The 25,380-nt window shown below is 41.4% G+C and overlaps 1 protein-coding gene and 1 pseudogene across 2 annotated transcripts in view; both read left to right on the top strand.

Moving 5' to 3' along the window:
- Positions 1 to 4,068: 4,068 nt before the first annotated feature.
- MPP7 (MAGUK p55 scaffold protein 7) overlaps positions 4,069 to 25,380 on the top strand; it is a 289,619-nt gene continuing 268,307 nt past the window's right edge. For both annotated transcript variants that reach the window (XM_087823709.1, XM_087823717.1), the window contains exon 1: positions 4,069 to 4,218. The gene's annotated coding sequence lies outside the window, so the exon portion shown is untranslated. The remainder of the gene's footprint in view (positions 4,219 to 25,380) is intronic.
- The window catches only part of LOC107536117 (large ribosomal subunit protein eL13-like), a 31,553-nt pseudogene continuing 26,387 nt past the window's right edge, over positions 20,215 to 25,380 (top strand).

Genomic DNA, 25,380 nt, shown 5'->3' with positions numbered 1-25,380 from the left:
GACAGAGCAACAAGGAAGGGCATAGGCGAAGCAACAGGAGAGCCTAGGCCGGGCTGCTTCGGCTCACTGGGAAGTTAGAGAGAAGGGCGTCTTGGAGACAGTTTAGAGGGTTAGCCCAGGAAGAGCTGCCGCTGTTCATTGCTCCTGTTACCATAAGAAACATTCAAACCTGTGAAGAGTTTTTGTCAATTTATTTGAGCCAAACTGTCGACACGTGCCAGGAAGCAGGAAGCAGAATCTCAACGGATTGAAGTGATGCTCCAGAGAATGGCAGTTTTGTACCTTGTTTTATGCATTACAATCAAAGGGGGGGAGTGTTTTACGCATTACAATCAAAGGGGGAGAGTAAGTGGTTTACATGAAATCCATTGGTGAAAGGTTAGGAAGCAGGGAGAAAGCAAAACGGGAAAGCCTCTGGGATTGGATAAAATGTAAAATGATACACACACACTTCTTTTACTTAGGTGGGGACAGGATAGTTAACAGTCAACAATTAACTCAATAACAACGAGGGGATTTGTGGTCTCTGCAGAGCTGTGCCTGTGCTTTGAGGGGTGGGGTCTGGAAAAAGGAAAATTACTTTGACACTCCAACGATATGTTATTGTAGATGCAACAAGTCAATTGACAGGCTGAGTTAAGTAAAGATTGACCTTTGTCAGGGAAGATACCGGCCTGGGACATGACTACCTACCATAAACTGCTTTTTAATTTAAAAAGTTTTCATTTCAGACCATCCTTTGTGGTTACTTTAGGTCTCTGAGTTTTCAAAGCTGCTATGCAGGCCCTCCCTGAGCTAGTCCGGTTAGCATGTGGCCCCTTTTCATCCTCACTCCTCTGGTTGCAAGTCTCGTGGGGTCCCTTCCAAAGGAAGAAATGGGGGAGGGAATGGTGCAGGTGTGCTCCCTGGAGGAGAGCAAACGCTGGGTCCTTCATTCTGAGGGTACCTATCTCTCTCTTGCAGGTGGAAATCTTAGGGGAGTTCTCAGGAGAGGCTCTCAATAGACTATTCATCAGCTTTCCAGGTGTGCTCTTCAGAGTCAGTTCTCCATTGATTGGTTGGCGACAGGGCAAGGGGTCATTAGTCAGTGCAGCTGGTCCTGAGGCAGCCACTGCATCACTTGTCTGGTTTTGCTGCTTTTCTGGGCCTGCAGCTGAAATATAACTGAGGCCTAGATGTTATCTTTAGGGAAGAAAAGTCAGGGGGTCCAAACTGAATGACCAGCAATATGTTAGGAGAGGAAAGGTTATCCTGCGGACAAGGTTATTGTTTTCCCAGTTTTGCCCCTTGCTAGGCATCGTGGCTTTCTACCCTGGTGAGTTTCTGTACCTGGCTCATTGTCTTTGCTCTGCTCAAGTCTGTCTAACTGTCTATAACACCTCTATCTTTATAATTAACTTTTAAAGTCTATTATTCAGGTGCAGAGATTATTTTTCAGTGGCTTTGAAGCACTGTGCCATGTATTTTAAAGATTACATTTTTAACTTACTATTTATTTATTTTTAAATATATCTTTATTGATTTCAGAGAGAGGAAAGGAGAGGGAGAGAGAGAGATAGAAACATCAATGATGAGAGAGCCATTGATCGAGCCCACAACCTGGGCATGTGCCCTGACCGGGAATCGAACCCTGATCGCCTGGATCCCAGGTCGATGCTCAACCGCTGAGCCACGCCCGACCGGGCTTAACTTACTTTTAAAAATTTACTTAGTTACTACTTCTTTTGATTCATCTGCCACAGTCAGCTGGATGCACTGAGTTACTGACATTTCCCAGCATTCCCTCTGATTGGCCCTCCAAAGTGGAGCTGGATCTCTTTCCTTATAATTCCGCTAATGGTGCAAGTTCAACTTACCACCTCTTGTTTTCTTTTTCTATTTATTGATTTTATAGAGGAAGGGACAGAGAGAGAAACATCGATTTGTTGTTCCACTTATTTATGCATTCATTGATTCTTTTGTTGTTGTTGGAATTCTTTTAATACAAACCAATAAACAAAATATTTTACTAATTCCACTAAATTCTATTAATAATAAAAGACAGCAAATTCAGTTTTAATGTACTCTGCTAAAACATTATAACATATCAAAATATGCAGAAGATAATAGAAAATAGTATAAACTCTTGAGTCCCCACAAAGTTCATTTAGTAAATCTTAATGTTTTCAGCGATTCTTAGGTTTTCTTTTGTTTTTAATCTTTATTGTTGAGAGTATTATAAATGTTCCCCTCTTTTTTCCCCTCATTGCCCCCCTCTACCTGTTTCCAGCCCTGCCCCAGGCCCTTCACCACCCTATTGCCCTATTGTCCATGTCCAGGGGCAATGTATATATGCATGTTAATTGGTTAATCTCCCTCCCACCCCCGTTCTTGTATGTGCCCTGACTAGGTATCAAATCTGAAACCTTAGCCAATGGGACAATGCTCTAACCAACTGAGCTAACTGGCCAGGGCTTTTTTTTTCATATATATTTAAACACAATTAGACCTCAGCACTAAGTTACTTGCTCAGAGTACACTGGAACACATTTTCAGACTATTGTTTTGGAGTCTATGTATTACAAGCATTCTGCAAAATATTTGTTAGGTAATGAGGGTACTGTCCTTTAAAGAGCTTTATCTTATTCTCAGGGAAAAAGAGAGAAAAGCTGATTTGTATCAGGTTTCTTGTCCTTACTTCTTTACAAGTTCATTTTTACCTAAACATTCCTTTCCTCCCTTAGGTTTGGTTTTATCAACCTCTATTTTTTTTTTTTTTTACAACTAATAAATATATAGAGTTGTTGGGGGAAGTGCTTCATTTCAAATAGCATGTTTCAGAACCTCATGGGAATGACAAGAACAAATAGAAGAGTAAGATAGCCAGAGTTAAGTGAGTGTGGTCCCCAGGTAAGATATGTTGACTTGGGGCCTGGCTGATGTGGTCTGGATCTCAGATTACTTAACTGTGGGTCATTGATAATCATCTCAACTCCCTCCTCCTCCCTCCTGCCTTCGATTTGCAAAGCCTGAGTCACATCTTGAAGCTCTGTCACATTCCTTTCTTATAATTCTCTGCCTTAGCTGAGCTTTCCAATTTATATCTTCTGAATTTCTTTCTGTTGTCTACTTTTGACTTGTTTATTAAAGCTTTATTAATTTGGTATTTTGGATTCTAAATTCTTCCTGTCGGGGAGGATCTGTTTACAGTGTAGTGCATTCTACACCATGTGTTGGAAAAGTGGTAGGTACTCAGGAAAGAGTGTGGGGAACCTGTCATATTTGTAAAGTCCCTTAAGAGAACTGAAAGGGGTTGATATCAATACATATTTTTTGATGGCACTCAGCTGTTGCGTATATTACTGTATTTTCTTCTACTGTGGAGGAGTTAGTTCCCCGGATATCCTCAAAAATTTGCCTTTACCATTCTCTGCCTTTTACTCATTTTCTGTTTTGTTTTTTAATTATAAAAGTAATACGTGCTTTACATGGAACACGAAAAGGTAATAAAGTCACGTATAATTTTATCAGGTGAAAATATTTTATGCCTTTTCTTTGCATACAATTTCCCTCTGAATCTTATGCAGCACTTAAAAAATGCTCACCTGACTTCTCAACATCCAAGTGATGTTAAAGATTAGATGTGATTCACCAAGTTCATACGCAAATCAAAGAGTCGCTGTAGGGGGAGGTCACACCTGACACAGGAACCGGGTGCCTGAGGTCCCGGCAGGTAGGCAGCTGGTCCTCTGGCCGCAGCCGGTCCTGCCGCCACCTAGGAATTAAGCGAATGGAGGCGGAGCTTCCGGTGCTTGAAAGCAGGGGAGAGGAGCTACCGAGCTGTCACCAATCAGGGCTCCGCTTTGTTTTCTCTTGCCGACCAATCAGAGGGCTGCTCTGGCGAAGCTGTCTTCAAGTCTGAGACGCCCAACCCTAATGCAACCTATCAGCAGGCGCCTCATACAAAGCGTCCGTGGCGCTCCCGCCCAGCGGGAGGCGAGGCCCCGCCCAGCCCCGCCCCCTCCACCGTGGCCCCGCCTCGTCGAGGGAGGGGCTCAGTTGGTTACTCGCGGGGCTGGAGGTGGGGGCCCGGCTCCGGCTGGGATCGTGTGTGCAGCGCCCGCCGGCTTCTGTTTGTCCTCTGCGGCGGCCGCGCTGCTGTCTTCCCGCTCGCCTCCCAGCCCGGCGCTGCAGGGGCCGGAGCGAGCACGCCTCCCGCGGCCACGCAGCCCGGAGCAGGTAATGGGGCGCCGGGGCTGCAGTGCCCACTGGACAGCCGGCGCGGGGCGGGCGGTGGGATCTGCTTCCCCTGCTGCTGGGGCCGGCGGCGGCCGGGACGAGTCACCGGAGCCGCCCTCCCGCCTCGAGGCGCCTCCGCCCGAAGCCCGCGGGGCGGCGGCAGTACCTTGCGGGGAGGTGGGGGCGGGGCCGGGCGGGGGGACCGGAGGGCGTGGGGCCCCGGCAGCTCGGGCGGGACCCCTTGGGGACCTCGCTGGATTCGGGGCGAGGCGGCTGGGCCCGAGGGAGGGCGGGAGGACGTGCAGGTGGAGCGAAAAGCCGCGGAATTGAGTCAGAGTCAGCACCCTGGGGAGAAGGACCCACTGATAGAGTGATAAGCTGCTCAATTTTAAAAGCTTTTTTTTTTTTTTTTTTTTAAATTGAGAAAGGTATCTCTACTTGGGTAGTGTTAATTACACACTTTCTGGAGACAGGCGCTTTGCAGTGAGATTTACACATTAACATTGCTTACTTATTTTTTAAATTAAAAGCAGCTTTTAACGTGAACTTGTTTGAGAGCTTTTGCTCAAGTGACAAGTAGACAGAAGTAGGGTGACTCACCTTTGCCTGCTCTGAAGTGGGGAGCGGCGCGATAGCAACGAAAGGGAGGAATGCCTCTGCAAGTTTGAAAGGATTGTGGGGGTGGGACCTTGTTTCTGTCACTCATGCGTGAGAGTAGAATTACTCTTTTTTCTCTCTAATTTTTAAACAGCTTTCAAAGTTGTTTTAAAAAAGGCCTCTTTAAAAACAATCTTTGGGTTTTAGGGATGCACCTGCTACTCATGCAGTAACACTTTGCAGACAAGTCCTAGGCAATTAACTATATGATTTGATTTACTTATAAAGAAGCACTTTGAAGCGCTGTTACCTTTTCTTTGACGTGCTTAATGTAACCTTTTCATTCACCATTTGTTCACAAGAGAGATGGTGAAGGTCGCCAGGTTTTAGCAGTAATGGCACAGTGTGGACTCTTGGAGCAGTGTTCTCCCTTTCCAGGTGCACTCCCTTCTACCAACTCCTATTTACATTTAGGTCTTTTAATTGAGAAGCTCAAAGCATCGCGTCAATTTTAGTATCCTCCTGCCATCCGGGAGGCAGGTAGTATTTATCCTGCTCATTTTACAGGTACATAGACTCAACGCCCTAGAGATGAAAGGACTTTTGCCCCAGGTTAGTTAACTCCTACTCGATTTTGTACCTCTAAAGGATTTAATCCAGGACCCAGCAAGGTCCCCACCATCAAGCAAGCTTCTGCATACCCATTCGATCACATGTACATGAGTCAAAGATGGAGATGGTTATTTCCCAGTAAAGAAATATTGTCTGTTAGGTGGATTTTTTTTTTTTCTCTGAGGTTGCTAAGATAGTCTGAATCACACCAGAAAGGTATTTTTTCACACAGGCAAAACAAAACAAAACAAAAAACAAAACAAAACAAAACAAAACTGGGTGGTGCTATGTGAAAATCTCTATTTTAAATTTTGGGAAGTGTTCCAAATTAGAGAACCTTACTTATGTTTGCATCAGTGAATTTCAGCAGTGTTTGTTAACTTGAATTGAAATAATCTGCAGAAGGCAAATAAAAATGAAGTGTAATATATTTTGGTCACAACTTAGAGGGACTTTGTTTGGAAAATTTTTACTATCAATTTGGGAGAAAGGTTGAAAGTGTAAAAGTCATTTCTTCCTTAATTAGAATAAGTCAAGGAAGGGAGTGTAGGTGTTAATGGAGAGCAGGGTTAGGTGGTTATTTGGGAGGAACCTTTTGAATGATGTCAAGGCTTGGGGAACTCAAGAGAATTATTTCATTATATTAAATTTATTAGTCATCAAGAACATGGAAATGTCTTATGAATAACTGAATGAAACTGTTCTAATTGTGAAATAATCCCTTGTTTCATGGTAAATGCATCTGCTGCCTGTAACATGTATGTTTTGACATAACTTATTTATGTAGGATGAGGCATCCCACCCTGTCACCTGGCTCTGATTCTTTTTATTTGTTTTTGCAATAGTGCCTTTACTTCATTTTTCCTCTTCTGTCAAATTAAAATTTCTAGCACCCAAGGAAAAATTTCCATTAAGAAACCTTTATCATCTGTGAATTTGTATGGAAAATGAGTCCTGTCTTCTGATGGTTATAGCTGTCTTGACGTGTGGGAAATTGCAAGGAGATTTAGGCTGTTTATATAAAGTAGTTGCTTGGGTTCTTAACATAGGATCTCTTTGACTTCCCCTTTTTGACTTCCACTAGATGGTGCACTGGGTGCTGCTTTTTGGAAATTTCAATCAGGTTTTTTTTTCCTTGTAGCATTTCACTGGCAAAGGTACAAATGTACTACAACTGTTTCTGTTGTAATTGCAATTCAGAGAGAATTGCAATCAGTGATTTAAGTCAGTTTTATTAAATGAGCTTTCTTGGATGGAAGAAAACAACAGCTTAAAGTGAAAGGAATTGTTGGTAATTTTAGAAATAACTTCTACTAAAAAGCCTTTCTGGTGCACCTTGTGGTCCAGAACCCAGAACAGAATGTGGATTTATTGGTCCTTATCAGGCATTTTATTTTTTCTTGAATGCTCATGTATATCTTTTTAATCTTTTAGGAGAGCATGATTATCACCCTGCTTCACATAGGAACCCTGCTGATGGTAGGAGCTGTTCCTCAAGCTTGTTTGTTCCAAGGATAGCTTGGTGAGGTTGTTAGAGAAGGGAGATGAGAACACATAGCTGTTGCTTTGATAAAAAGCAGTACCCATTTTAGGGATAGAAGTGGCAGTGTTAGTGGAGAATAAGGACTAGTTAGGATGATTACATTGGAGAGACGTTTTTGCAGAAAGCACTGGACTTTTTAATTAATTTATTTTTTATTTTTTGGTTAATCCTCACCTGAGGATATTTTTCCATTGGTTTTTAGAGAGTGAGAGGGATGGAGGGAGGGGGAGAGGGGGAGAGAGAGAGAGAGAGAAGCATTGATGTGAGATCAGTTGATTGCCTTCTGCATGTGCCTCCACTGGGCTTTGGACGAACCTGCAACCCAGGTACGTGCCCTTGACCGGGAATCGATCCCAAGACCCTTTGGTGCTTGGGCCAACACTCTGACCACTGAGCCACACTGGCCAGGGCAAGCACTGGACTTTTAAAAGGCAGGAGAAGAATGTAAATGGGAATGTGTTTATTTTGGTCCCACTGAACTCTGTGTGGAGAAGAACTTAGGTAAATCCTTCCTTGGAACCAACTGTGGTCCTCAGGGAATTTGTTGGTGATTGGGAGGGGAAAATAAATAGGTGCCATTCCTTCTGGAAAGGTAGCTCCCACCAGTGCCAGCCCTTGGATGAAGGTGAGCGTAGAAGGGTGGGTGGTTGTAAGTAGCCAAGCAGATTAAAAACTTGCCTGAGTATGGGCTTCCTAGTGCATTCTGCACCCTTGACGACTTGAATCACATCAGTAAGCATTCTAACTCAAGTTCATAGGTATCCTGTGGTCCAGACTTGGGATAGTTACCTATTTAATCTTCAAATTTGTTTTTAATTAAAAAAAAAGTAGAATACTGAACCTTGTAAAATGACTTGAATATGCAAGTGAATAGATTAAAAGAGTATTTCAGCACATGGTAGGCTCTCATTCTGGGTAGGTGTTTGGATATACTTACTTTTGATACTTTGTCTTCCTCTCCCTAAAAAAAGGCTTTATTAGAAATAGGCAAACTTGAATATACATAGACTCTACTGCTCCAGATTGAGAACTTGAGTTGGGGGAGGAAAGAAGGCTCTTGGCCTAAATATTGCTTTGAAAAGAGAAGGTGAGGTAGGATGCTATAAAGGGCTGGTCTAGGTAAATGACAGGGAGAACTTTAGCACTTTTTGCTGTAGTTTATGTTGTAAAAGCATCTGGTTAGCTTTACTCATGACAAAAACAAGCTCTTTGAGAGACAGTGTCTATATATGTTTACTGAAAGCAATTTGAATCTTAAGAAATATTTCTGAGTGTTGTAACTTTTTTTTTTTTTTTTTGGCAAGTGGAGGTTTGTTGAAGTGATGTAAAAATTTGGTGTTGAACCAGGGATAAAAAGGATTATGGAACTATGGATCAAGATTTTCAAGCTTCTGCTATATTCAGAATAGTTTTTTCCTCTTCTTAATATGGCTCTGTTTAACTTGTGGAGATTCTGTTTGGATCTCTGTGCTCTTTCCATGTTTTGAATTTAGCTCAGTTCCCTGTAAGACCCATCAGTGTAGACTTCTTTTTTTTGTATGGTCTAATCAGGGTACAGATTAGGTGTTTTGTCAAGTTTATGGGAGGAGTTGCTGTAATTTTGGCAATGAGGAAATGAATTAATACTATTTTGATATATTTAGAGGCATTTTGAATAGGATCAAAATTTTATATTTTGGAATTTTCAAAATGATAATCATTTAACGTGCATACAATTAAGTTGAATATAAAAACTTTAGACCAGTGGTTCTCAGACTTCATCATGCCTCCCAATCATCTGGAGGGCTCTTTACAAGTTAGGTTGCTAATTCAGTAGGTCTGGGGGTGGGCCCAGAAATTTTGCACTTTTAATAAATTCCAAGGTAATAGTGATGCTGCTGGTTCAGGGACTACACTGTGAAAACCACTGAGGATATTCCAGGGGGAATATGAGTGCAGTGGTTAAGAACATAGGCTTTGAAGTTGGAAAGATCTGGATTGAATCCCTGCTCTGACACTTACTAAATCTTTGACTAAAGGCAAGTTTTTTGTTTTTTTTTTAACCTGTTTTCTCATTTCTAAAGTGGAAGTAATATATATAGTATTATGTTGCTGTGAGTATTAAGTGAAGACAAGTGTGTGTAAAAACTTGTAGAACAGTGCCTGGCAGGTTGCAAACATGCAGAAAATGTTGGCTTTTAATCATAAAAATCAATGAGTGTATGAAGTGGAGGCTCCTCAAGGACAGAAACTAATGTTTATCCTCATTTCCTCACATTGTGCGGTGGAAGAGATATATGGGTACTCAATTTCTACTTACAAATGAAGCAAAAATTGGTGGATCCTAGTAATTTTCCAGAAACATTTAGAGAGAATATTTACATGGCTAGTTCCTTTTTCCCCCTAAAAAGGATGAATTTTTTGGTCAAAATATGTTGGATTCATGCAGTAATCATTGTAGTCTACACTTTATATAACAGGAGTTTTAAATGTTGTTCCTGGGGGTTTAGTTACAGGAAATACCTAAAAGTCATCTTCAGGACACATACCTGTGGTATGGTGACTTTGTATTTGATGACCCTGAATGCATTTCTTGGAGATGTCTTTGCCCAGCTTGCTGAATGCCTGGTTAATTAATCTATCTTTCTTTCTTTCTTTCTTTCTTTCTTTCTTTCTTTCTTTCTTTCTTTCTTTCTTTCTTTCTTTCTTTCTTTCTTTCTTTCTTTCTTTCTCTCTCTCTCTCTCTCTCTCTCTCTCTCTTTCTTTCTTCTTTCTTTCTTTCTTTCTTTCTTTCTTTCTTTCTTTCTTTCTTTCTTTCTTTCTTTCTTTCTTTCTTTCTTTCTTTCTTTCTTCTTTCCTTTCTCTCTCTCTCTCTCTCTCTCTCTTTCTTTCTTTCTTCTTTTTCTCTTTCTTCTTCTCTTCTTCCCCTCCCCTCCCCTCCCCTCCCCTCCCCTCCCCTCCCCTCCCCTCCCCTCCCCTCCCCTCCCCTCCCCTCCCCTCCCCTCCCCTCCCCTCCCCTCCCCTCCCCTCCCCTCCCCTCCCCTCCCCTCCCCTCCCCTCCCCTCCCCTCCCCTCCCCTCCCCTCCCCTCCCCTCCCCTCCCCTCTCAATTTTTATTGATTTTGAGAGAGAGAGAGAGAGAGAGAAAAACGTTGATTTGTTGTTCCACTTATTTGTGCATTCATTGGTTGCTTCTTGTATGTGCCCTGACCAGAGATCAAACCCTCAACCTTGCTGTATCAGGATGATGCTCCAACCAACTGAGCTACCGGGATAGGGCAATGCGTAGTTAATTTTCTTTCTGCACATCTGAGAGCCAACCTCTTGTTGGCAATCTTCTGAAAAGTTGCACCGCTCTTCCCATTACTCCCTGTCACAATCACTCATTTAATATCTGTTGTAGTAGCTATCACACTCTTGCCAGAACTTTGTTTACTTTTCATTGTTTCATTGCTAGAATGGAAACTATGGGCAAGGACCTGATCTTGGCTACTGTGTTCCCAACACAGTACCTGGTGTAGAGGTACTTAATGCATATTGGTTCAATGAAGGAATGTATAATTTGGGGACCCCCTCCTCTGCTCCCCCCAGATCAGGTGTGTAGACTTGAGTGCATGCTGAGTTTGTTAGATAGGACAAGGTTCTCAAGTCTGGGCCGTTCTTACTAAATGCTGTTTTTGCTAAATGTTGAAACGTTGGACAGTATTTTGTAGACCAGCTGTAAACAGGATGAGCTTGACAGGAACTCGACCCATAAACGTAGCCATCTGCAATGTAATTGACTAAATAGTGTATATGAGCAACGGCTAAGCTTCCTTTCTGAGGGACAGAGCTTTGGACAGAATTACCCTCTTTTGCTTGCTGCAAGTAAAAGAAAACTACTTTGGGACAGCCACATCTCGTTCTTGAATAGAGCAGTCTAAGCTAGAGCACACCAAGAGGCGAACCCCTTGAGTTTGGTAACAAGTTCATGGCCCACTATCGTTATTGGTACTCAAAAAGCCTGTCATTTTTTTTTTTTTGTATCTTTGCCGGTCATCTATGCCCATTCATGTTCCCCCTTTCCCCTACAGCACCCTCTCAGGCGTATACATAATTTCATCAAGTACTGCCAGATTTTCTGGAATGGTGCTAGTTTACATTCTTGCCAGCTGTTATCCCCACATTCTTGCTGGCACTTGATATTTTCTGACCTTATCATTTTTTCCAATCTGATGCAACAGATTGAGTGATGTTGCTGTTCTTATTTGCAGTTCTCTGATTACTAATGCAGTTGAGTATCCTATCATATGTTTATTAGCTGTGTGGGTTTCTCTTTTGAAAAATTGGCATTTATATGTTCTTTTCCTCTTGTTTTAGATTTTCTTATCCCCCTCTCTGCTTTTCTGCCCTAATTTATAGGAGCTTTGTTGTTGTTGTTGTTTTGGTATATTTTACATGTTAATCTCATTGGATTTTATTTATTTTTAAATTAAAATGTTTTTTTTTTTTATTTTGGAGAGAGGAAAGTAGAGGGAAAGAGAGATAGAAACATCAGTGATGAGAGAGAGTCATTGATCAGCTGCATCCTGCAGGCCCCCTACCTTGGATTGAGCCCGCAACCCAGGCATGTGCCCTGACGGGGAATCAAACTGCGACCTCTTGGTTCATGAGTGGACGCTCAACCACTGAGCCATGATGGCCGGGCAGTCTCATTGGATTTTAAATGGTGCAAATATCCTTTAGTTTTTTACCTGTTCGTTAGGTGTTTTTGTTGAAATCCTTTATGGAACAGAATATTTAATTTTGTTATAGTTAGATCCATCCATTTTTTTTTTTTTACCTTCCAGATCTTACTTAGGAAGTCTTTCTTTGTTTTTTTTTTTTTTTTTTTAAATATATCTTTATTGATTTCAGAGAGAGGAAAGGAGAGAGAGAGATAGAAACATCAGTGATGAGAGAGTCATTGATTGAGCCCGCAACCGGGGCATGTACCCTCACCGGGAATCGAACCCCGATCCCCTGGATCCTAGGTCGATGCTCAACCACTGAGCCATGCATGGCCGGGCTATTTCTTTGTTCTTAGTTAACAAAATATGTTTCTATAATTTGTCTCTTCTTGTTTGAATTCTGCAGTGGTTTTTGTTTTTATTTTCATTTTTATTACTACCACTTGTTTATAGGTCATAGAGTCTAAAATTATTCTCCATGGTCTTGTGCCTTAGATTAATTTCTAAGTATCTCAGTTTTTGTTTCTACTGTGAATGAAGTTTTTTTTATTGTATTCTCCTCCCACCCAGTATAGGGGAATCCTATTGATATATATGTCCATAGATATAACTGTAAACTAATCAGCTAATCTTTCTGTATTTAATATTTTTTGGCCTTGCTGAACTCTTATTATATTTTAATGGCTAGTTTTTCTTTTGGATGTTTTATGAAGATGGTTATTTCATTTTAAATAATGACCATTTGTCTTTTTTCTTCCAGTTTTTATTACCTGTTTTTTGTAGTGATATGCTGAAAAGTAGCATAGTTAGTGGCCCCTTCATCACTTTAATACCTTAAAGGGAATTCATCTTGCCCTGGCCATTGTGATTCAGTGATTAGGGAGTTGGCCTGTGCACCAAAGGATCTCGGGTTCGATTACCAGTGAAGGGTACATATCTGGGTTGCAGGTTAGATCCCCGGCCAGGATGCTTGCTTGCAGGAAGCAACCATTGATGTGTCTTTCTCATGTCGATGTTTCTCTCTCTCTTTCTCTCTTTGTCTCCCTCCCTCCCTTCTAGTCTCTCTAAAAATCAATGGAAAAAGTGTTTTTGGGTGAGGATTAAGACAAATAATAAAGGGAATTCATCTTTAGTTTCACTTGTAATTGGGAAATTTCATTTTTTAAATTGTATTTTATTTTTTTTATTATTATGACTTCATTGGTTTTGAAAACTTGAGAAATAAGCACAGACTTCTCTTCTTAGTCTTGGTAAGGTAGCTGCCAAAGATAGTATATAGTTCTTAATTCCAAAAAGTTACAGTTGTGTATATTGAGGTTTTTAAATTAAAATTTTGAGTTATTTTTCTCACTCTTTTCTAAAGTAAGTTATGTGTGAAGACTCTGGTTAGTTGAAAGCCATCATGCGCTTGGAAAAACAAAGTGGAAATTGTTATGCATTTTAAACTATGAATTTAAAAAATGTATTGAAGTATATCTACTGGGGAAAATGTGTATCCTATATACATATACTAGGTTATGCATATCTCCTAATTCATATATCCTAAGTGTGCAGCTCACTGAATTTTCACAAACCAAACACACTTGTGTAACCAGCACTCAGATGAAGAAGCAGAATATTAGCAGGATCCCAGAAGCCACCCTTGTGCTCATTCCCATGACCCTGACTTGTAACTAGAATAAAACTGGTGGTGGTTAGTGGTCTTGGTCTGTCACTCGCCTTCCCCCCACTGGGCTCCCAAATTTTGGTGTTTTGTTCCAAGGGCAAATCAAAGAAAAATGCCATGTCTGAAAGCTCAATTGAATAAGCACAGCTTTGACCTGGGCTCCAAACATTGGAGTTATAGTTTTTGAACTTGTGGTTTCAGTACCACTTTACACTCCTTAAAATTATTAAGGACTGTTGTTTATGTTGGGTTATATTTGTCAGTATTTCCTGTGTTAGAAATTCAAACAGGAAAGATTAGAGTATTCATTAAAAAATAATAACCCCATTATAGGTTAACATAAATAACAAATAACACTTCTTTATGATAAAATAACTATTAAAATAAGTGAGAAGAGTGGCATCATTTTACATTTTTGCAACTTTTAAAAATGTCTGGCTTAATAGAAGACAGCTGGATTCTGGTACCTGTTTCTGCATTCAATCTCTTGTGATTTATTGTTTGGCTGAAATAAATGAAGAAAGTCTAGCCCCGTACAGACCTTCAGTTGGAAAAGATAGAAATATTTTAATGCTATTTATTTAGATGATTGTGGATATTCTCTTTGATATTACACCAAAACTCTACGAGTGACAGTTTCTTCAAGTTGCAGAGTGTAATCTGAACCCATATCAATAAGCTTTTCTCATTATTTTATATTTGAATCTACTGGTCTGTCTTGCATTTTGACTTTTTACACACATGTATAATTTTGAAAATATTGATTCACAGAATTATATAACTCTTTTCAAATGTTGGCTCATTTTATGATACCATTTGAAAAAAATCACCAGTGATCCTATCAGAAAAATTTTTAAGTATTGAGAAAGCCTGTCATGTTTCTGGTGGCAGATAAAATTTTTCCAAAAACCTAATTTTTGCTTGGAAGCTTGAATTTTATCACTGACAACAAATATGTCAGATATTTTCCCTAAAGCAGCAGGATTGCTTTGTTCATTTTTGAGAATATGTCTACCAATACTCAATTTTCAGTATTCAGTTTGTCTTTTTGTTATTTTATATAAGAATGATATTCTATGGGGGGAAAATCTGCTAGGTCAGCTTGCAAATCAAACCATTGGCACAATTTCTTTTCCTGAGACAACTACCATACATCAGTGTATAGCCTGGCTTCTTATGTGTGCTTCCTATTTTGTCACACAGAATATTAAAAAGAAATGTGTGCAAGGGCAAGATGTCACACAATTGTTCCTTTTCACTGTTTCATCAAGGACATTCTTATGTGAAACTGGCATTTTTCCCCCCACTGAGCTCATAATGGTGAGGACTACAATGATTACCTGTATAGTTGGCTCCACTGTCTTACCTCACGAAGGTGCCAGCAATTTTACACACCCTTATTTATATGTCATTAGTCAAATGTTAGTATAGTGAAAATCACAAATAACATTTCAGCATGATTATAAAAATAGTTTTGATGTCATGGATGTCCTGAAAGGTGCTTGAGCAGCGCCAGATATCATGGATCACTTTGAGAACTGGCTTATAGCACCTCTCGCCAGTGCACTTGAGGGTCAGTTCATACTGATCTGTCTCCCCTGAGGCTGCTGAACCGGATCCAGTTTCTTCGCTTACTTACTCTTAAAGATATCTTCTTAGAAGCAGGGACTTGCTACTTCTTGGCTCAGCTGTGGTATATTTTTCCAAGTGAAAGAAAGTTTAGTAGTACTAGGAAAGAAAATATTTCTGAGATCAGCAACTCCAGAGCTGTTAATTTTGCTGTCCAATCACAATAAATACGTCCATAAACAAGCTAATACTTGATGACTTTTTCATCTTTTAAGATAAAGATAATCACAAAGAGAACTTATCCGTATATGTATCATGAAATATTTATTTTGTAGTGTCATCATAATTAAGAATTATAATAGGTGGTTACCTGTTGTCATGCTTTTATTTAATATGTGGTTTAACATGTTCTTCTTCTTTTATTTCCTGTGAGTAGTAATTAGATCTTGATTTGATTTTTTCTATTTTTTGGTAAAACTGCTTTGTAGTTGGTGACATATACCTCTAGCTGTAGTCATGCAGTGTTGATTGTCTCTCTGTTTTGTGATGTTCATGGCCGTTGATCCCTTATCCATTGTCTAGATCCATTATTTTATTAGGTTTTACAAAATGATGACATTTTAGCTATTTTTTCATTAGAATATTCTTTTTTTTTTTCCGTTTTGTTTTGTTAATCCTCACTTGAAGATATTTTTTCCATTGCTTTTTTAGAGAGAGTGTGTTACCAGTGAAATAAGGAGACCTGCGTTCTTGTCTTGAAGGAAAGATTTAAATTGAGAACTAAGTGTAGAAAAGCAAGAGTTTATTGACTGCAGCAAAATATACTTAGGACAGTGAAACAAGGAAGGGCATAGAAGAAGCAATAGGAGAGCCTAGGCTGGGCTGCTTTGGCTCACTGCGAAGTCAGAAAAGGGAGCCTTGGAGACACGTTTGGCGGTTAGCCTGGGATGAGCTACCACTGCCCATTGCTCCTCTCATTGCAAGTCTTGTGGGTTCCCTTGGAGTTTAGGAGATAGATGCCCGTGGAGGAAGGAGAGGGGGAAGGGAATGACACAGTCATGCTCCCTGGAGGGACAGTGCCCTGGGACCTTCATTTTCAGTTTTAAAGGCTGGGCGTTTAGGGGAGATCTTAGGGGCAGATCAATAGAATATTCATCAGCTTTATGCTGATGTACCAAAGTGAGATTTATTCTCTTAATTTGTCTGTCCTTTGGTGTGGTTGGCAAATGGCACTTAATAGGATTTCTGTTATCTGTCTCCTTGAGTAAGGTGAGTTAAGCTATTTACCTTCTGGTTGGGGAGAAGTGCAAACCACTTACTTTTTTTTTTTTTAAATCCTCACTCGAGGATATTTTTTAAATTGGTTGCCTTCTGCACTCGCTTGGGACATCCAGTATGGGGTGCCCTTGACCGGAATTGAACCCGAGACCCTTCAGTCTGAGGGCTAATGCTCTAACCACTGAAAAAACTGTCTAGGACCAAACCATTTACTCTTAGGTGTCCTTGGTTCAGGGAAGATAGGATTTACTAGGTGGCTGTAAACTGCTGTTTAACTTCTGTCTTAGTTTCCCTATTCTGCTTGTCCTGGAATTTTCCTAGCTTCTTACTATGCTATAACAGGTATAGGCTAACTCAGTCCTATAGTTCAGCCCATGAGTTTTTAGGTGGTACCCAGAACTTTTCCTGCCAAAGCTACTCATTCAAGACCACATCCTAGGGGTGCTGGTGGCCTGATGCACCAGGGGTCAGCATTGGGGCTGCGGGCTATGTGTCAGTGAAAAACACAGGCTTCTGGTACCAGGTAGCCAGACTCTGCTCCCCTCCATTGTTTTTCTTTGAAACACCAAGCTGAATTGCACTAGTTTTTATAAATAAATTAAAAGGAAACTGATAATAGAAAATACTTTTGTCATATTTTGGAAATTGGTTAATTCATTGAAATAAAAAAAATTATGGTAGACACATCTTGGTGCTATTAAAGAAATTGGCATTTTTAAAAATTAAAACAGGATTTTTCTTGCCTATAGAATGATATATTTATTGCATGTAATTATCCTTTTATGTAACTTAGGTTGTATTCTGAGAGCAGATTTGAGAATATGTAAGCTATCCTTGACTTCAAGGTAGATATAGTATAATAAAATAGGTGAAAAGTTGACCTTTATTTTATATATTTGTTACTGGAATTTTGTGGGTTGAATGAGAAAAATTATGTTTATTACAGCATTTCCCCCTCTTTAAATTTTATGTTGAGAAATGGATGATGGAAAATAAAGCTTTCTTTGGAAAAAAAGGAAAGCAGTTAGGTGAAACTGATTATGGGAGGGGCAAGTCAAATGGAAGTAGGGTATCTGTTGGAATTAGGGTGAGAGAAAAAGGGAAAGCAGTCTTTTAAATCAGAGACTTTCACTCCGATTTCCTGCTAGGCTGATTGACTTAAAACAGGTCCTTCTGCTTCAGGCCAGACCTGTTTTAAGGTGCTTCTCCTCCCTCCCTGAATTCCTTCTCATAATTTGAGTGATTGCTGAATACACAGTACTTAGTACCCAGACAACAAAAGCTATGTAAACATCTACATCTGTATATATTTGTGAAACCCCTCCTGGGGACTGGTTAACAGGTGATGATCAGCGGTTGGATTCTTCCTAACATGGGTTTTTTGGTACTCTTCCTCTCCTGTGTATTTCAGAATGGTATCTCTTCAGTAAAGCACTTTATTTCGGTATTGGTGCACGTTCTATTAAACTGATCACCAAGATCTGTTCAGTTATTTTTCAGTGTCTTAAAACTTAATAAATTATAACTGAAGTGATTTTGACTTGGCTTCTGTTGTTTTTGAGGTTTCTAATCTCCACAGGAGTCTAGAACTGACTAATGAAATTTTCCCTTATTTTTGCATATGGAACTTAAAATATTCTTAGAGAGAGTGAATAGTATAGCAAGACTCCTTATCAGAATAGACACTTTTCTGTCTGAGAATAATTTAGGACTTAATAAAAGCTTTGGAATACTGTAACAGATTGGGAGAGGCTGGAGTTTATAGAAAATAACTACCATTTATTGATCCCTTACTATATGCCAGGCACTATGCATAGGTATTCATGTTTAATTCTCACAGCAGCCTTTTGATATTGTCATTTTACCAATGGAGAAAAACAGGCCATGGAGAAGGTAAATACTTTGCCCTGAGTCATATCACTAGGAAGTGGTAAAGCCAGGATTCACACCCAGCTAACCATTCTCCTTACGTCAGAGCCCAATGTAGGAGACAATCAGATGATTTGAATTCATATTGGGATTTTTTTCTCTTATACATCTTCAATTTTTCTTATTTTGGCTCTCCCTTCTTAATCTAGACAAGCTCAAGTCTTACCTACTTTGGCCAGTGCTCAGAAATTTTTCCACCTCAGTGTCCCTCTAAGGATAGAGAAGTCTGAGGCACATCAAAAGTAGCCCATTGTAAGCATGAAATTGTTCCTAAATTTTATGTTTAATCTAATAGATTAAAAATCACTTTTGATTGTGGAAAATTGACACTACGGAAAGATATGTCATTTTTATGCCCACCTTTGAAACTCCACAATATGCTTCAGTTTGAGACACTAGTCTATAGGACTTTGCAGTGATGTCATGATCAAACGTGTAGTTTAGATAATCCACCGTGTTGGTAGAGTGGAGGTGTCAGGAGAGGGAGGCTGCAAGGGGTGTTTTGGAGGCGAGATCCCCAGCGTAAAGAAGGCCCGTGGAGCCGACATCGAGAGAACTATTCCACCTTTTTGTGTACAATGCTGGTTATATAAACTATAGCAAGCAGTGCGCTGTCGCGTGCGCAGTTGCACCATGCTGGATCCTCATTACATCACACGCAGGATGGTCGGGGTCATGGACGGGACACCAAGACCTATCAACCCTTACCTGACACACCTGACACTCCACCCCGTAGATCTTGGGGGACCACCCTTTAGACCACAGGGCAGTGCCCTGGGCACAGAGACCACAGCAACAATAAAGGATACAGCAATTCCTTGCTGCTTAGCCCATTCCTGGGTTTTCTGCCCTACAAGTGGCAGTTGGCCTGTAGTGGCCTCACTTGCAAGCAGGGCTGCATAAACAGCAGCCAGTTGCTTCTCAATCAAGGAATAACGGACTTGCACTCCTTTCCACAGTTGGGACTAAAAGACAATGGGAGCCTTCCGGGACCCATGCCGTTGCCACAGTCCCCAACTGAAACCTGCATTGTCCACATGCACTGTCGAGCCGTGTGGGGTATAAAGGTTTGCCAGAACCCTAACAGGCCTGGATAGGTTTGTAACTGTTTCACCGTCTCTGGACAGGGAAATGCCTGGAGTTTATCAATAATGGCATCGGGCCTAACTTCCGTCTTACCCGACCAGACAACACCCATGAATTTGACGGATAATCCAGGCCTTTGTACATTGTCCTCGTTGACTGCCCACCCCCTAGCCCACCAGGGCTTCTCAGAGGCTCCTGGTGACTGTCCACCCCCAGCCCTCAGGGCTTCTCAGAGGCTCATGGTGACTGTCCACCCCCAGCCCTCAGGGCTTCTCAGAGGCTCACAGCACCACGTTCCAAATCCGGAAGAGAATCAGAGATTAGTAAGATATCAGCAATACAGTGGGACACATGCACAGTAGGGGGTTTGGGCCAGGTGGCCAAGTCCTGTGCCACCAGTCCGTGACATAAGGTAGGGCTCTGCAAATAGCCCTGCCTCGTGGTAAAGCCGCACAGGTCTATTGCCAACCCTCCCAGGTAAAGGCAAATTGTTCTTGACTCTCTGGAGCAGTGTCAGTGGAGAAAACGGCATTGGCCAAGTCCACAACATAGTGGTAAGTTCCAAGTTTATGTGACAGTCTATCCATAAGATCAGTAATGTTCGGGACCCCTGCATGCAAAGGAGGCGTCACTTTGTTCAATTCCTGATAATCAACAGTCATCTGCCAGGAGCTGTCAGGTTTGAGGACTGGCCATACGGGGAATCAGATGGACTGTGGGTGGAGCGAATAGCCGGCTTTTTCAAGCTTCGGGATAGTCCGTCCTACCTCCTGTGTCCTCCAGGCAATCCCTCAGTTGCTGGACAGCACGACCTGTTCTCTTTCTCAGCCGGCTCAAAGGACTCCACGCACGGGAAGAAGGCACCGACGACCACACCGTGCAAGCAGCGTTCAGTTGCACTCAACTGCTGCTCCAGCTCTTCTTACTTGTGCTGCAAATGCTGAACTTGCACCTGCAACTCCCGGTTCTCTCGGCTAGCACGTTGGAGAACAGACGAAAACATGCTCGGCACCCGCCCGCGGCTTCGCTATGGCCAGTAGGGATGTTAGCCTCCAGGAGCTCCAGAGCCTTCAGGGCCTCCTCGGGTCCGGGCGACACAGATCCCAATCTTCCGGCGGTGCCCACGTCAGTAGGTACGCCGCCGCCGGGTACCACGAGGTAGGGGGCCACGTGTCCTGCACCCGGGGGTCGTTCTCAGTAGGAGGTGAGGGGAAACCCACCTCATCCTGCCGACTGAGCCAAGTGTCGGGAGAGGGAGGCTGCAAGGGGTGTTCCTGAGGCGAGATCCCCAGCGTAAAGAAGGCCTGTGGAGCCCACATGGAGAGAACTGTTCCACCTTTATTGTGTACAGTGGTTATATAGACTATAGCAAGCAGAGCGCTGGTGTCGCATGCGCAGTTGCACCATGCTGGATCCTCATTACAGGAGGTTACCATCATGTGCCCGCGCAGGATGGTTGGGGTCATGGACGGGACACACCTGACATGAGGTCATGTGGCAAGGAGGTCATTGACATGGTACAGATGGACGAGGGTAAGGGGTTGAAATGAGGAATAGAAGGTGGCAGGACAGGGATGCATTTAATACAGATTTAGGCCGAATGATGGATTAGACTTGGTAACTGGATATTGGAGAGCCTTGTTCTCCTATTTCTCAGACAGCTTACTTTCTTCTTGGTTTCTGCCACTGGCTTTTCTTCTTGCTCCTGTCCCGTAAGTGTGGGAGTGCCTTCAGGACCCCATCCCCCAAAGTTGGGCCTTTGCTCCATTGTGTTAGTGGTTTTGGCTATCCTTTCTGTATGAGTGACTTCTAAACTGCCAGTGAGTGGTTCCCCTGAGCTCCAGTTCAGTGAGTCCACCTGAGCCCTTTTGCTGAAAAGTTTGCAGTTGCTCAATGGAATCTCCTGGATATTTGAATGTCTTAAGAGTTGGCGTATTTGATTTCAAGTGCTCTTCTGCTAAAACCAGTGATAACATTTTCAGGTGGTATACAGATTGGTAGGAAGAGAACATTTCCACATCCACTGTGAATTAGACTCAGGTCCCTATTTAATTAACCAAGGATACAAAACTCATTGGAAGGTGTGTGTGTGTGTGTGGGAGGGGGGGTGCACATTGGCTGGAATAGCAAGTGGCATTCCTTTCTTTGGCCCTTTGGTGCCCAGTGAGGCATGCAGCTGCCTGTGATAATGTTAGGATTACATCACGGTTCCAATAGAACTAACAGGAACTATCTGTGTACTTCCTTTTTAGGGGAATGTTCATAAACAGCTGATTCTCCTAGTTTTTCAGCTAAACTAGTGTCCTCAGGGCCCAAAGCCTCATTGTGAGAAGGCGGGGTTGATGTCCTGGACAGTCTGTTTCCCAGTTCTCTTCCTTGTTTAATCAGTGTTTATTTCCTTGGTAACTGAAACCTTAAGGCCATGTGTATAGATAGGATGCCCCCAAAAATGTATACACACACTTTGAATAATTGTGAAGGCAGTGTTTATTAAACTACATTTCATTTTCAAAATTGAGCTCTCAGCTGTTAAAGTGTCTATACAGTTTTTTGGGACACCCTCTGTGTATGTGTGTGTATATATATCCTAATGATTATGAATGTGGACTGTAAAATTAAACAGTACTTTCAAAAAAAATGATTTTAGCTGCAGAGAGGAAGGTGGGGGGTGGGAGGAGAGAAACATCGATTCATTGTTTCTCTTATTTATGCAGTTATTGGTTGCTTCTTGTATGTGCCCTAACCGGAGATTGAACCCAAAACCTTGGTGTATGGGGATGACACTCTAACCAACTGAGCTACCTGGCCAGGGCTTAAACAGAACTTTTTAAAAACCACTTTATTGAGGGGTGATTGACATACATAAAGCTGTACGTAGTTAATGTATACAACTTAATGAGTTTGGAGTTAAGTACAGGCATACCTCGCTTTATTGTTTTTCAAAGGTGTTGTGATTTTTAAAAACTGAAGGCAAGGCCCTCCACCAGCAAAAAAAAAATACACTTGTTTTATTTTGGTGGCGTGGAATGAAACCTGCAACACCTCCATGGTATGCTTGTGTACACCCATGAAACAAACCATCACCACAATCTATGCCTTACACCTACTTTTTTGTCGCCTCTAAAATATTCTTCTCTTTTTATTATTATTTTGTGAAAAGAATACTCAACATAAATTCTACTCTCTTAGCAAAATTTTAAGAAGACAATACAGTATTGTTAACTATAGGTGCTATGCTGTACAGTAGATCTCTAGGACTGATTCATCTTGTACAACAGAAACTTTGTACTTTTTCTGGTATCCCCACTTCCTTTCTCCTCCAGTCCCTGGCAACCATCATTCTACCTTTTGCTTCTATGAGTTTGACTATTTTAGATTCATTGATAAGTGTTATCATGTAGTAATGTCCTCCAGGTTTTTTTGTATTGTTGTAAATGGAAGCATTTCCTTCTTTTCAAGGTTGAATAATATTCTAAACATTTTTGGATTCAAATACCAGCTCTGCTCATTGATGGTCTTCTGAATTTAGGCAAGTCATTTAATCTCTCTGCCTCAGTTTTCTTGGCTCATAATAGTACCTATCTCAGATGATGGTGATGAGAATTAAATCAGGTAACACTAGAAAGCACTTAATATAGTGTCTGGCACAAATTAACTGTTAATAAATGGTAGTTGATAATCATTATTAATTAACAATATTGTTAAATACTTTAAACAGCTGATTTTTAGTCAGTAACCAGATGCTGTGATTTCTTTTTTTTTTTTTTTAACCCTCGCCCGAGGATATTTTTTCCATTGCTTTTCAAAAAGAGTGGAAGGGGGGAAGGAGAGAGAGAGGGAGAGGGAAGGGGAGAGAAAGGGCGGGGGAGAAGGAGAGAAAGGGAGAGAAAGAAAGAAGGAAAGAAAGATGTGAGAGAGACCCATTTATTGGTTGCTTCCCAGGCAGGGCAGGGTATCAAGCCTGCAACTGAGGTATGTGCCCTTGACCAGAATCGAACCCCAGACCCTTCCGTCCGTTGGCTGATGCTCTAACCACTGAGCCAAACCAGCTAGGGCCAAGATGCTATCATTTCTTTTCACCATGTCTCATGTTGTTATTCTTCTTTCTGTATTACTGCTGCTACACCTTAGATCAGATATTCATGCCTCTTGTCTAGATGGCAGTAATCAGCCCTTAGCTGACTGGCCTTCGTGATTTCCCTGCATTCCGTACAAAAGTGATTTTCCTTCTTGGAGATGGCTGTTGATTCTTTGGCTCTACCACACTGAGTCCAAATGACCTTATTTGACTTCTAAAGCCTATCTTATTTAGTCCCAAATATGGTTATTTTCCATTATTATTTTTTACTCATGCTCTATTCAAACATAGGAATGTGTTCCAAAACACACATTTTCTTTTTCTTGCCTGAATCGTCACCCTGGATGGCCTCTGCAGGCGCATTCCCACTTGTCTCTTGTGGGACAGTTTGACCCTGTCATGTGGAGGTTGCATTGTGACCTCCACCTGGTCTGTCCTTTCCCTCTTCTGAGGTGATTAGGGCCTTGGTGGTCACACCTTCCTTGTGACTGGACCCTAGCCTGTCTTTGGGAAGGTCTAGATTTGAAGACATTTAATTACTCTGTTGCTATTATGAATCTAGAGTCAAGAGTACTAGGTATTGCACTAGCCTCCTTTATGTATAAGCCCAGTAAAAGGAATTTTGTTTCCTGAGGGGTGAACTACAGCATCACTATATTACTTTTTTATATCTCATTCTTAAAACTATCAAGGCTAGAGTTGGTGCATAGTAATGTTTTCTTTTTATTTATTTTTGTTCTCTTAGTTTAAGGGGTCTTAGCAGTTGCTAAACTGAATCTCTACTGAATCTCTTATTGGTTAAAAAAAATACAACAAGATGCATGAGCCTGCATTTCCTTGTTCTCTTTAATCTGCATTTCCCCAGGAGTGGCCCTTGTCTGGCCTGTTGTGTTGGGGCACAGTCGGGGGCACAGTGGGGAAGCACTGACCTTCCTAAGCTCTTGGCCTGTTCAAATGACCTGATCTCATTTCACATGTTCTACTTACTTTTGCACTTGACAGTACAGTTGCCCACAGTACAGTTGCTCTCCCTTATCTGTGGTTTCACTTTCTGAGGTTTCAGTACTCATTGCCAACTGCAGTCCAAAAATATTAAATGGCAAAGTCCAGAAATGAACAATTTATAGGTTTCAAATTGCATGTCATTCTGAGTAGCAGGATGAAATCTCGAACCTTCCTGCTCCATCCTGCCCAGGTCTTGAATCATCCCTTTGTTCAGCGTCTCCACTGTGTACATTCTCTGCCCATAAGTATGTATGTATAGGGAAAAACAGTGTATATAGGGTTTGGTACTATCTGTGGTTTCAAGCATCCACTGGGGGTCTTGGAATGTATCCCTGCCAGATAAGGGGGGAACTACTGTAATAATAAGGGATCATTTAGCCACAGTGTATACTTGAATTTTTTTGAGTTTGATGATGGGAACATTTTAAGACTAAGAAATTGGGAGGAGGAAGAATTAATACAAATGTCTCTGAGGGTAGGGATTTTACCCTTATTTTTATATTGTTGGTGCCCATGTGGTATAAATGATTATTGAATGAATGCGTGAATTTCTTAAAGAGCACGCTGTGCATTTCTGTAGTTAGCAAACGACTAACCCAAAAGACTAATTCAGAGGTTCACTTCTTGTAGTGAAAGGAGCCACTGTGCAGCAGAATGTCCCTGCTGGTGGTTGGCTTTTGAGGACAGAGTTGTAAAGGCAATGGGAATAATGATTGGGAGTGGGAGGGAAGACATTGGATTTATTCAGAATTGTCTTTAGTAGCTTCTTCCTCTGGACTCTTCCGGGTGACCTTTCCTAGTTGAGGACTTACCCATAGTGAAGACCCACTCTATAGATGAATTTCTGGATTCAAACCAGAGTTTAGATCTGCTAATTAGGCCATTCTATTTGAAGAAATATGTTAGTCCAAAATAGGAGTTAGCCTTACTCTGTTCACCCTGGATTATTCAGACAAGTTATGTCAGATATTCTCTGTGTGAGAATAATTTTCATGAGGTGAGAGATTTGGATCCTCCCCCTTTTAAAATTTAGGTGACATTTCAGAAATATCGAATGACAAAACAAACACCGTATGACCTTTATCCAAATTAACAGGTGTTAACATTTTGGC

The sequence above is a fragment of the Miniopterus natalensis genome, chromosome 1 (assembly GCF_054644295.1).
Source record: "Miniopterus natalensis isolate mMinNat1 chromosome 1, mMinNat1.hap1, whole genome shotgun sequence".
In the NCBI taxonomy this organism is placed as follows: domain Eukaryota; kingdom Metazoa; phylum Chordata; class Mammalia; order Chiroptera; family Miniopteridae; genus Miniopterus; species Miniopterus natalensis.
Note: the sequence above shows the minus strand (reverse complement) of the source record. Positions and strands in the feature narration are given on the sequence as shown.